Source organism: Triticum aestivum, chromosome 4B (genome assembly GCF_018294505.1).
Source record: "Triticum aestivum cultivar Chinese Spring chromosome 4B, IWGSC CS RefSeq v2.1, whole genome shotgun sequence".
Taxonomy (NCBI): Eukaryota; Viridiplantae; Streptophyta; class Magnoliopsida; order Poales; family Poaceae; genus Triticum; species Triticum aestivum.
Genome location: NC_057804.1, coordinates 212,024,482 through 212,036,939, shown reverse-complemented (window position 1 = coordinate 212,036,939; position 12,458 = coordinate 212,024,482). Strand labels below are relative to the sequence as shown.

General features: G+C 49.6%; 2 long non-coding RNA genes across 5 annotated transcripts; one reads left to right on the top strand and one right to left on the bottom strand.

Annotated features, from left to right (window-relative positions):
* The first annotated feature begins 5,435 nt into the window (after positions 1–5,435).
* Positions 5,436–7,410, top strand: LOC123091827 (uncharacterized). 2 transcript variants are annotated; one of them, XR_006443587.1, is made up of 2 exons: positions 5,436–6,426; positions 6,774–7,410. It is a non-coding gene; the product is annotated as an uncharacterized lncRNA (long non-coding RNA). The 2 variants fall into 2 exon arrangements; XR_006443586.1 differs by having other exon boundaries at positions 6,738–7,410.
* Positions 7,411–7,768: 358 nt separating this feature from the next.
* LOC123091825 (uncharacterized) lies at positions 7,769–12,198 on the bottom strand. 3 transcript variants are annotated; one of them, XR_006443585.1, is made up of 9 exons: positions 11,538–12,198; positions 11,333–11,392; positions 11,035–11,253; positions 10,866–10,922; positions 10,406–10,505; positions 10,198–10,240; positions 8,960–10,106; positions 8,762–8,885; positions 7,769–8,356 (listed from the first exon to the last, which is right to left on the bottom strand). It is a non-coding gene; the product is annotated as an uncharacterized lncRNA (long non-coding RNA). The 3 variants fall into 3 exon arrangements; XR_006443584.1 differs by having other exon boundaries at positions 10,406–10,719; positions 11,035–11,148; XR_006443583.1 differs by having other exon boundaries at positions 11,035–11,148; positions 11,538–12,197.
* Between the last annotated feature and the right edge of the window lie 260 nt (positions 12,199–12,458).

Below are 12,458 nucleotides of genomic sequence, written 5' to 3'. Positions count from 1 at the left end.
AGGGTTGTACAAAGTCGATTACAGAGAAAGGAATCTACATATCCAAATCGCCAAGCTTGCCTTCCACGCAAAGCAGAGTCCCATCCGGACACGGGAAGAAGTCTTATGTCTTGTATCTTCATAGACCAATAGTCCGACCCAAGTATATAGTTCGGCTGTCCGAGGACCCCTTAATCCAAAACTCCCTCAGCAGGGTCCTAATGGAAACTAAGGGATATTAGGGCCTCCTTTTAATAGATAACCGGAACAAAGAATTAGCACTTAGTGAACACATGAACTACACAAACTACGGTAATCACCAGAAAGAATCCCAATTATTGTTACCTAGGGGTATGCGGATCATAACTCGTAATAGGTGTCTACAACTTGCAAGATCGGATCAAGAACACAAAAATATTCATGAAAACATAATAGGTTCAGATGTGAAATCATGGCACTCGGGCCCTAGTGACAAGCATTAAGCAGAGCAAAGTTATACAACATCAATCTCAGAACATAGTGGATACTAGGGATAAAACCCTAACAAAACTAACTCGATTACATGATAAATCTCATCGAACCCATCACTGTCCAGCAAGCCTACAATGGAATTAGTCACGCCCGGCAGTGTGCATCATGAAATTGGTGATTGAGGATGGTTGACGATGTCGATGGCATCGATTTCCCCTCTCTGAAGCCCAAAACAGACTCTAGATCTGTCCTCCTGAGGAAGAATAGGAGGTGGCCGCGGCTCCGTATTGTGAAATGCGATGAACTCTTCTCCTTGATTTGCTTTCTCCCCGAATAGGGTTATATGGAGTTGGAGTTGCAGTCGGTGGGTCTCCAGGGGACCCACAAGCTAGGGGGTGCCCAGGGGGGTAACGCCCCCCACCCTTGTGGTCAACGGATGGACCCCGTCTAATTAATTCTTTCGCGAATATTTTTATATATTCCAGAAATATTCTCCGTAAATTTTCAGGTCAATCCGAGAGCTTTTATTTTTGCTCAAAAATAACACCAAGGCAATTCTACTAAAAAACATCGTCAATCCGAGTTAGTTCCATTCAAATCATGCAAATTAGAGTCCAAAACAAGGCCAAAAGAGTTTGGAAAAGTAGATAAAATGGAGACGTATCAGGTATCTGGCCCTTGCCAAGTTCATGGCGGCAACCCACCACGGCTACAATGTGCTCAACATGCTAGGGAGTGGTGGCATCATCACGGTTCCGTGTGATGAAAAGTATGCGGTGTGCTCCCTCGAGCGCACCTACCAAGCCGTAGTGCCTGACAACCTACACGACGAGGGCGCCGTCTTACCTCCGAATAAGAAAAAGCAGCTCCTCCTCAAGAGTCATCAGGAGGCTGGGGCACCTGCCAACGATGCCTCAGGCCCCGCATTTGCTGCTCGGGCGCCCCTTCCTCCCGAATAGGAAGCCGCGCATGACGCTTCCCTCAGGACGGGCTTGGGTGCTCCCATATGGAGAGCCTCTGACCTGACCAGTGTGACGAGGGAGGCGCTCGGGCACAACTGGAGACCTGCTTTGATGCGCGTCACCACGAGCAAGATGCACGGTGTGAGGCACCACGTGCGTGAGAGTTCATTACCAAGGCGATCCAGGAGCTTCAGGAGGCATGGGCCATGCACGGCGAGCGCCGCCCCGCACGACCCTCTAGTGCAGCTGCAACCCTTGACATGGGCAGCAAGCTACGCATCTGCGTCAACATCCCGGGCCTCAACAGGGCTGCTTCGCAGGACCTCTTCTAGCTGTCACGTGTTGGCCGGAGTGGGGGTTACCCTTGTAGCTACATCTGCATGCCGTTCGGCTTGCTGTTTGTGGCCGCCTCATACCAGCGCTTCGCGCAGCGTGATATGGTAGCTCATGAGGCCAGACGCCAGGTGGTCATGTTGGAGGAGGTTCCGGACCCTCGTGAGCCTCTTGGGCCTCATGCGCTACCCTGGCCTCTGGAGCCGCACGACTCATGAGTAGAGATCTCCATGGCACGTATCTTCAGCTACCTCGATGCTTCTACAACAATGGTGCCAGGTGACTTTTTGGTTTGCTCAGTTGAGGGCGCCCCTCAGGCCGCATTGTGCTCGAGCTATCAGTGACCACTTCCCTCGTTTTATCGTTTCAATTCATGCACTCTGGATTGATTATGTTTTCGAACCCCGCGTTTGGCCCTGCACTGCCTTCGCAGTCACCTCTGTGGGCCCCGCGCGTTGGAAACTCTCCTCTTGAACGTCCCGTGCGAGGGGGGCTACCGACAGGGAGCCTGTGCTCGGGTTCATTCCTCAGCACTGATAAATCTAAGAGACTGAGCTCTGGCTCACGGGCCGGCCCCGTGCACGTCACCTCACCAGGTCCTTAGTGCCTTCGTCTTCTCACGGAACGACCATGAGCAGATTGGCAAGCGCACGTCGTGCCTCGTGTTTTATGCCTAACTAAGCTGCAGGGGCTTCAGGGGATAAGACCTCGCGATTACGATGCACCAGCTTCGACATTTTGCAAAAGGCTAAGTGAAAGTTGCCCAAAACTTCGTGAGACAGCGGATATGGCCTTTACCAAGCGCCTCCGCAAGGTGGGTTATTCCTCTTTTGCGCAAATCGCTTGCACAATAAAAGGGGGGCCCTGAGCATTGCGCCTCTGGAGCTCCTGCTGGCTCTCAAGCCCTCACACCCTGGCCTTGACCACAACATTGTGACCTGGCATACCAGTAGTGGCTGAGCCCCGCTCTAGGGCCAGGTCCTAAGGACGTAGAGCATTATGATGAGCAAAGAAAGGGAAATCGCCAGCCACGCAGGGAAACGCAGGGAAAAGGGTGTGTGCCCGTCGGCGCTAGTATTCGCTCATCCGTTCTCTAGATTATAATGGGCATCAGTCTCCTCACGCACCTCTAGTGGGTGCTTATTCTAATCCATTGTAGAACATGGGACATGCACGAGGTCGGTAGCTCTAGGGAAGTTCGCCTCCACAGCGAAGGACTCACCATGGAACGCAACCTCGCCAAGCTAAGTTATTCCGCGCACACCAGCATGAGCTCTACTGTTGATGTTTCATTCTTTCACAGCCTCCCTTGGGCAAGGGACCCCCCCTTTTTTAATCTTTCGATAGTCAGTTGAGCGCCAAGGGGGATCCCCTAAGCATCGTGCCTTAGGGGCTCTTACTGGACCTCAGGTCGCTCACCTCCTGGCCTTGCATAGGACATCACGACCTGCCATAGCAGCGATGGGTGAAGCCCACCTAGGGACTGGGTCCTGCCGACGTAGAGCAAGACCCTACCATGAGATAAAAAAGGGGACCAATGCCCAAACAAGGAATGCGAGCATAACTAAGAGCATGGGCCAAAAACGATAAAATATAGGCGCAAGCGCCATGGTTCTTACATGCCCCATCGGGGCCCTTCACGGTTTTGATACAGGAAGTAAGCAAAAGAAAAGACCGACAGGGACTGCCATTCAGGAGATGCAGGCTCTGACGTCACGTCCTCCTCCTAGGCCCAGGCGCGGCGGTGCGGTGGCTCAATGTAGTCGTCGTTGCTTGAGCTCTCTCTAGTGGACGTACCACCACTTCGGGAGGTGTCACAGACAAGGCCAAGGGCAAGTTCACCGCCAAGGGCCTCGCTACCTTGTCGGCCCCTGCTACCAGCAGGAGGGTCATTACCGTGGTTGCCGCCCTTGGGGCAACACTCCAGGTGTTTGTCGTCCTCCCCGAAGACCTTGAAGAGGAGCAACGATGCCCCGTCATAGTTGAACGGGAGGGTATGCCTCACCTCCGAGTTACAGGCACGGGGGATCGCTCCCCATCCCCGGGCCATGAAGACCTCGCTGGAGAGGGTGGCCTCGACTTCCGCCTGTGAATCTTGGCCGCAGTAGCCGTCGTGTTGTAGCCACAGCACGACAGGCCCCCTCACTGGCAGCTCCTCCGCTAGGGGCTACGAGAGCCGGATCTAGGTGTGCGGTGGCATCACCGCCCACACCACAAACTCGTGGGTCATGCCGCAGGCATGGGCCGGCGGGCGAAGTGGTCATGCAGGAGCCACCTGCTCCCCTTCTCGGCTACGTCCTACGCGGCTCTCGCGGCCGCTCCCATGAGCGGGGCCTTTTGTGTGAACGCTTGCGCCGGCAGGGAATCCCGGCGGGGCGCGCTCGCCCCAGGGTAGGATGGCCACAAGCGCTATGGTGGCCTTACGTGGGTGGCCGTGCCTTTTCTTTGGTGGAAGCAAGTCTGGTTCCTCCCGGTGGGCCTTGCTCTTCTCTTCAATCAAGAACCTCGTCGTTGGCTCCATGGTCGCTTCGGCGAGGTGACAGCGCAACGGAGACATGATATGAGGAGATTGCAGGAGAGAGGATGAAGACGGGCTGGGGGCTCTACCTCCCTCGCCCTCTTATAGGCGGTCGAAGGCTAACCAGCACCCATCAAGCGGTTGTGAAGTCGGGGCAGTTGCCTAGGTGGCATGGGGAAGCAGAGTCGTCCTTGTTTCGTCGAATGCCATGTGTCAGCCAGGCCCGCAGACGATTGGGGCCCGCGGTGCTTCGCCCTTTCCCCTTGGCTTCGCCTCGAAGCCAGCTCGAGCGTGCCTTGGGCCCAGGGGGCTACTGTCGGCGTTCTGGGAACTAGGGTACCCAGACATGCTTGCCTGTGGCCTATGATGTGGCTCCCTTGACGACCTAGTATGGCCCATCCGCAAGACCTTCAAGACAAGGCCCACACGAGCCCCCCCCCCGGCCTTGCGAGGCGGCCGACACCAAGACCTCCTGAGGGAGCGGCCTCTGGAGGGGCAGATATTCCTATGCAGGTACCCAGCCTCACGAGGCTGTGATGACATGAGGCATGACGACCAAGGCTAGGCGGGCACCAGCGGGCGCAGAGGAGACAGTTCCCTTTCAGTGCTAAGGGAACAAGGACAGGCGTGTGTTCCCAAGGAGCCCTCCAAAGGTTACCATTCCGGTGCAAGGAGACCAAGACCACGAGCTCGTCAGGACGGATGTCATTGCCAAGCCAACTACTGCGTCACGACCAGAAGCTTTGCAGGAGAAGGCCACCTTTTGTTAGGATAGGGTGTACCTCTTGTCCTGTTTCAAATTAGCCGTTGTTTCATCCCTTCTTGCCTATGTTTCCAGGAAAGAGGACCGAGGCCACTATAAATATAGGTTAGCCACCACCGTAGAAGAGGTCGACTCATTCTCATCCCCTGAGCCCTTGCGAGGTAGCTCATCCACTATACTAGTTCATCTGCAAACCTCCTCGTGAGGCCAATCCACCACAAAGCAGGAGTAGGGTTTTACACTGGAAGGTGGCCCGAACCTGGGTAAACTATCATGTCCATCTTCTTCCCCGTTTGAGTGCGTATCCAGCAAGGATAGGCTATACGGCGATGAGCTTGAGGCTTGAGAGGTTGAGATATTTGCACACGCTGAAGAGTTTGAACCTTCCGGGGTCCGCAGAGCCCTGAATCCAGAAATTCCCTCAGCCCACAAGATTCCCCTCTAGTCCATGTTCTTTTGAGCTCTCTCATCAAACCTTTTTTCTCTTCTCCTTCCACATGTACAAAATCCCAATGCACACGCATCTCACTCCTTTTATTAAATGTCTCCATACTTCTCATAGACGCTTATTCTGCACATCAAACACGCTTATTCTGCACATCAAACTCCTTATGATAACACCCCTTAAGACCTTATTCTGCACATCAAACACGCTTATTCTGCTAACTCTATCGAACTGCACCGTAGCTACAAACTACACCGAGCGAACTGCGCGTGCATAAAAAAACACTATCCCACCTTATCTTCTTATCCACCAAATCCTCCTTCTCTCCCACGACCACCGTGTCCCCCACGAACCCCCGCTTCACGTCGCACACTCCCCATCCCCGCCTCGTCGCCTCCTACCCCCGCACCACCGCCCCGCCTCCTTCCCCAGCGCCGCCTCCTACCCTCGCGCCGCCATGACGCCTCCTTGCCCCGCGCCATCTCCACTGGGATCCACTCCAGCATTCTCCTACGAGCCCGCCACCAGATCCATCCATGGGAAGGAGGGGGGTGACCACGCTGGATCAGGCCGGCTCTACCGCCACCGACTGTCACCAGAGGTGCATCGGGCACCCATCCGCCCCAAGATCCGCCGAAGATGCCCTGGATCCGTTGACCTCCCCCATCCCCCACCTAGCCTATTCTGAGAGCATGAGTGGGAGAGGGATGGCGCTCGGGGCCGCCTCCTTGGTCCTCCTCGTCGTCCTCTCCCATGGTGGTGGCATGGCGTGGCTCTCTAGTGGCCAGCTCCATTAATATTTCTTTCTTCTGCCACTCCCCTATCCCTGTCATGGCCTGCATCGGGGTCTCTGCCATCGTCGTATCTCGGCATCCCCGACCCTGCAGGACGGATAACAGCTTTAATGAACTGTCCCCTGCATGAAGTGCAGTCTGTTCACTTGCGGAGACCAGAGGTGATTCATTGATACGCATCCCTCCCCCAGTTTCATTTCTATGCTTGATCCATTCGTGCGTGCGTGTAGCTTAGGTGTTTGCTGAATTGATGTTTCCTTGCCGGTTCTTGTTCATTGACCGCTGTTAATTAAATACATGCTTGCGACGACTAACCTGTGTCTAGTCTTTTTAGTGGATCGCATCCATATGCCCAGGTCCAATGTGCCCTGCTATAGCCACATTTCTAAATATATTTGTCGACAAAGTTGCTATTGTTTATTTTATTTTTTCTAATGTTTTTTAGAAAAACTGATAAGTGAATTGGGTGCAGTGCTGTTCAGAAGCTTCCGTTGAGTATATTTTCCAGTGTGTTGATGCAGTTCATTGAGGGTGAGCCCTCACGGTCTCCGGCATGTGTCATGCAGTGCGGTGCACGCGTTCGTGCAGTCCGGTGGAAGTGCCGATGTAAGAAGTGCGGTGAGCTCCTTGCCGTTGTCGCGGGCTCCTCAACGACACTGGAGTGGATGGATTACGGGTCCAGGTTGGCAATGGCTCTGGTTCTCCAGGGCGAGGGGGCCCTCTTTGCAGCCCATTGAAGTTTATTTTACAGCTCGCTGAAAGTTTGTTTTGTAGCTCGCTTGCTGGTATAGTGCATGGGCAACGCCTCCGTGCAGTTCAAGCAATCGCGTGCGTGCAATGCGGCGAGTGTGTGCGGTTCGGCGACGCAAAGTATTTGCATTCTCGCTATGTTAATACGTGGGGTTCAGTGCATTTTATAAGGGCGACTGCTACAAATCATCCGGCAGATTTCCTAGGGAAATCAGTCAGGTCAAGCACCGTTATAGGTGTTGTTGTTTGTGGGTTTTTTGTGTGTCTATCGAATGTATCAAGTTGGTATAAGATGTATTTTGTATAAAAAATATTTGTTAAGAAGTTCATGTCAAAAAGCATTAAATTGGTCACTTTTCAAGAGAAAAAAAATGGATGGATGCACCTCACTTCAATGAGTCTTGTGGTTCACTATATTTAGCAAAAAACATACGGTGGATAAGAAAACAAAAACAAGCAAAAAACCATGTGGTTCACTTGCCTCGTCCTCGAAGTGCGGAAGAATTTTTAAAATTAAAAAGAAAACAAAAAATGTGTGTGGTTCATTTTGAAGTGCGTTTGGTCCTTGGATGTGATCTATTTTTTAGAGTGATGTTGTTCACTTGCCCCCAACATGAAACTGCAAAAAAATTAGTGAAACAACAAGATGGTAATGTGGTACACTTTGATATATATTGCGGCTCATTTGCCCTTGTCTTTGCGGTGCACTCTCGTCCATAAAAGAAAGTTGAAAAAAGACAACAAAAACTCATATGAGAAAAATAACGTCCGACAAAAGAAATTATGCAGCTCGCTTGCCCGTCCGATGTAGTACGGTTTTCATTCTAAAAGAAGTGCGGTCGGCCTTGTGATGTTCATCCCGTAAGTGCAAAAAAAATGTTACGGAAGCGGAAAAAAAGTAATGTGGTGGTAGTTGGTCACAGGTCATCCCGTGTAAGTTCAACTACCAGGCGTGGTGGTAGAGAGAGGCTTTTGACGGTGATGTCCAGGAGGTGAGGTGGATGGCTGTGGGCGCGGGCTAGGCGGCGACAATGAGAGAGTGCCGTTGATGCACGCAGAGGACTACCATCAACGCTCAACTTGGACGGCTGCCAGCAACCATGGTGGACTGGCTGGTGGTGGTGCCTTATTTTTTTGTAAATCAAAGCTCCTACATTATGCTATACTTCCATGTAGTTCTTCACTCAAACAATATTGTAACAACCAACATAAAAATAGTTGCTCTGGACTTGATCCACTAGCACCAACTTACTGGCTGAATCAAATTTTGTGATTTGAAGCAGCAGCAATAGTCGGACTAAGGGAGACATGCATGCGGTTATATAGTTGAACTTGCATGATCTGCAAAATAAGAGCATGAGTTATGTACTTACTGGACAATACCATGTGAAACAGTATAATGCTATGTGAACCTTTTTGATGGACGAGCTTTTAATTTTTATTCTCAGTACTTCTCAAAAATGAATATCTGAACCACCAGACAGGGGTGTGGTAACCAAAATTCCGAACCTTAGAAACTCAATAAGGCACCATACTAAAATAAGAAAATGAACTAAACAGAAAATAAGAATTGCACTGAACTAAAATTAGAATTCGAACTGAGTGTCACAAAAGATGAACTTGGGCATCTGTTTTTTGCTCCCGCACTGCTATAACAAATTCAGGATGACATGGATTTGTGTACATATAATAATATGAATCGAGTGAGACAATAAAGAGAGCAGTAAAAGGATTTTGTATCTTCACCTTGAGATGATCTCTCTTTCTGGAGGTCTTGATGGAAAATGCTGGTGTAGGTACCACACATACACCAACTGAACACCAGGCCTTCTCCAATAAGAAACAATGATCCCTCCTTCGAGTGTGTGAGCTTAATAACAGTAGTTGAAGTAATAATTTCAGTTTAATCGTTTGAAGAACCAGCTTCTGTGTTTGAAATAGTACCTTTTCAGAGGTGCAGACGCAGCCGGAAAGAATTTCTTGTGGAGCTCGAGGGAGCGCTGATCGTAGCGCGACAGGGAGCATCAAACTACCCGCTACCAGGAGGTTGAGCTGCGGAGGAGCATCCACTGCCCACGGTGAGGCAGAGGTGCGCCGGCGGGTGACGCAACCTCATTGGAAGCGGGCGGATCCGGGGCCAGTGTGACGTAGCCTCGTTAGATCCAGGTGGCGCGGCGGCAGGAGAAGCATGTACTGCGCATGAATGGAGGTGATGTTTCTACGCAAAAGCCTTTGTGGGTATTTTTGCTCATACATTTTCATGCAAGCACTAGTATTTGTTTTCTTGATTCTCGGAACATGGGCGAAGAGAGCATAACAAGGGAAGTGAAGCAATGCCACCACCAAGTACCTACATAAGAATTGAACTGAATGAAATCTAGGAATTGAGCTGAAAGAAAAACTAGACATTATAGGTACACTGAAAACTAAATTGTACCTTTTCTGCCTTTTTTTGTTTTTACCATGAACTTGCCAGGTTTTGGACTTCGAACTTTCTATGTGATTTTTTTCAAACTTTTCTAAGTTTTTATTTAAATTCATAGTGATCAGCAAATTGTTTTCTTATATAGGTCCAAATGAAACAGTTTTTAATTTTCTTTTTGTACATATTTTCTTGTTTCTGGTCTTAATCTTATTTCCCAACAATATGTTTTTTTAACTGATGTAAATTCATGTTTGATCTTACTAGCTCTCGGTCAAAAGAACTCACGAACGAGATGGAACTAGAGAAATATGATAGATCAAATATGGCAAAAAAAAGTGCAACTCAAACTGTTTAACGGATGGGCAAATGTACAAGTTCACGTAAAAAGAACAAGTTCATGTACAGTAACGTTGAAGTACACAAAGATACCTAAATATAATTTGTGTACTTTGAAATAGTTTATTATACTTCCAAAATACTTCATTCGTTTTGAAATATGAACTTCTATATTTATTTCCTTAGAACTCATTATTAGAGAGCCCATTTATTATTAGAGAGACTCTTTTTGTTTCAATTCAAAAATGAGCACATGCTATTATTAGGTATCAATATAATCAAAACTTGTTGTTGCAGAACCCATTGTCTCGCATGCAGAAAGTCTCTGACCTGTTAACATATGGTTGAGAATGCATGAGACCAGCTGTTACTACAAGTAACACGACACAGTAACAAACACAAGCAAGGAATAGCAGCATACCAGAGCTTTATCCCTCATCATTTTGCGCATCGAAAAGGCGAGCCTGACAAAAATAGCAGCATATGAGTTTCAACGCCGTCGAGTAGCTCTTCCCACCAGGATGCGAGATGAATGCATAGACATGAGAACATAGTGGACAATATAAGACGTTTTTCCACCATAAATTGGGCACTACAACTCATGAAAGGAAGTGTAAATTTATTATTACTTGGAACTGGTTGGCAAGGACAGGCTTCTCTTCATAGATCCTGGGGAATATTTGAAACTGCTGAAAGTACCCTCGGTAGCTTCTCCCTATGCTTCCTAAACTGAAAAGAAGGAGAAGAGAATGCACTTTGAATAAAACCGTCATCTGAAGTTCAGTCAGCTGGAGAGCCATGCATGAATGTCACAACACAACCATGGTAAGTCTCAGAGCAAAATCAGGATCCGAAACATCAAAAGAACTTATCCTAGTCCGCCAAGGGGTACCCCGCGGTAGCAGTTGTCCATCCATTTCCTGATCGGATCATAGACGACAACCTTTGGGAAACAAGATAATAATTGTTCAACAATTTCACTGGCTACTAAGTACTGACTAGACAGAGCAATTTGCACCGGCATTTCAAGTACATGTGCATGCTGGTTGACAGGTTAGCTGAATGTTCAATGACAGAAAAGCGACTCACTTGGTTTTTCGCGATTCCTTTGACGTGTAATCGAAGCATTTTAAAAATCAATGTTATCTGTAGCACAACCATGACCATGGTCAGTGTTTATGTAGCAAAGGTAGCATGCATCCTTGCTTCTAAATGCAAAATTTAGGAAGGTGCAGTCCATGTTAACATTCTTGCTTACAACTGTGAAGATATCAGTGGTCATGCTAAGCATAGAAACCTTCTTGCCTTCATCATCGAATTTCCTCTACCCAAGTTATTGTTGGTGGCTGAGCACAGTCGACGTGCAAGTGTGCTTGAAGCAACAACAACCATGTCAGACCAGTTTTGCTTGCTCAAGACATACAAAGGATTGAAGTAATCAAGGGCATCTTAATTAGCGAATCATCCAAGGAAACAACTGAACAAAAATTTAAAACCGTAATAAGATTAAGGAGAAGCCAAAGAAATGGGAGGAGCTGTTTCAGGTCAGGAGATACCTTTGCTTGCTCAAACTCTGAACATCCCATCTTAAGAAACCGGTGAAGGAGCTAATCCGACTAGAACAGATACAACATGGTCAAGAACTCGAAGAACGGAATCACTCACCAGACTTAAAACAAACCAAGAATGTATCCGTACACTTGGCAATTAAGCAATGGTGAACTAAAGAACTGCAGAATTAAGCAAATGAGGAATACTAACCAGATAACTTCAGTTTTTACAGAAGAAGTGGTTGGGATCTCGTGTTGGCAGTGGGGAACCATGGCCGGAACGTTGAAGAAGATGAGCTGGAGCATAAGCTCGAGCGCGATGGAGTTGTGGATGGTGCCAAGCACGTCGGTGGACTGACGTCGTAGGTGCCGGTGCTGGAATAGCTCCATCTCTAGTTTACCCATGGTGTCACGCCAGATGGCGAAAGGGTGCCTGGCGGCCGGGCCTCGCGCGAACCGTGCGCTCGCATCACCTGGCCGGCCGGGACAAGGAGGTGGAGCCGCACCGGCGGCCGGGAGGTGGAGGCGCGCTGGCGAAGCGGAGGAGGCGGGGGCAGGGAGGATGAGGTCGGGAGGCACTGCGCGCGGGGAGGGAGGCGGCGGCGCGTGGGGAGGGAGGCGGCGGCGCGGTGGTGAGGCCAGTGGTCGGTGCGGTCGATCCACTCGCTGCGGAATAAGGAAGGTGGAAGAAGTGGTGGGCCGCGGGGAGGTTCAGTTCGATGGGCTCTGTCGGCGACCAGTCACGGCGCCGCGGTTCTGTCGCTCCGGCTGACGCCGTCGCTCGCTCGCCCACGACGGCTGCCTCCGGCGGAAGGAGGTGGGTTAGATTCAGGATGGCTCGGGGAGTTTCTACGGTGTAGCTCGTCGCGTCCTTATAGAGCCCAGGGGTAACAGAATAATATTCTGTTACTAGTAACAGAATAGTCCAGCCCTATATATATATATCCCTCTCTCGCACACTTCCTCTCTCTCTCTTGTGACACCCTGGATTTTGACCTTTTCTTTTTGATTTTCTTGGATTTATTGATTTGATTTGCTTTTCTGTGGCTATGCAAAACTTGGGAAGAACATCTCTTCCTAGATTTTATAGTGGCTTGTCATCCCCAAAACCATCCCTAGCTCATATCATTTC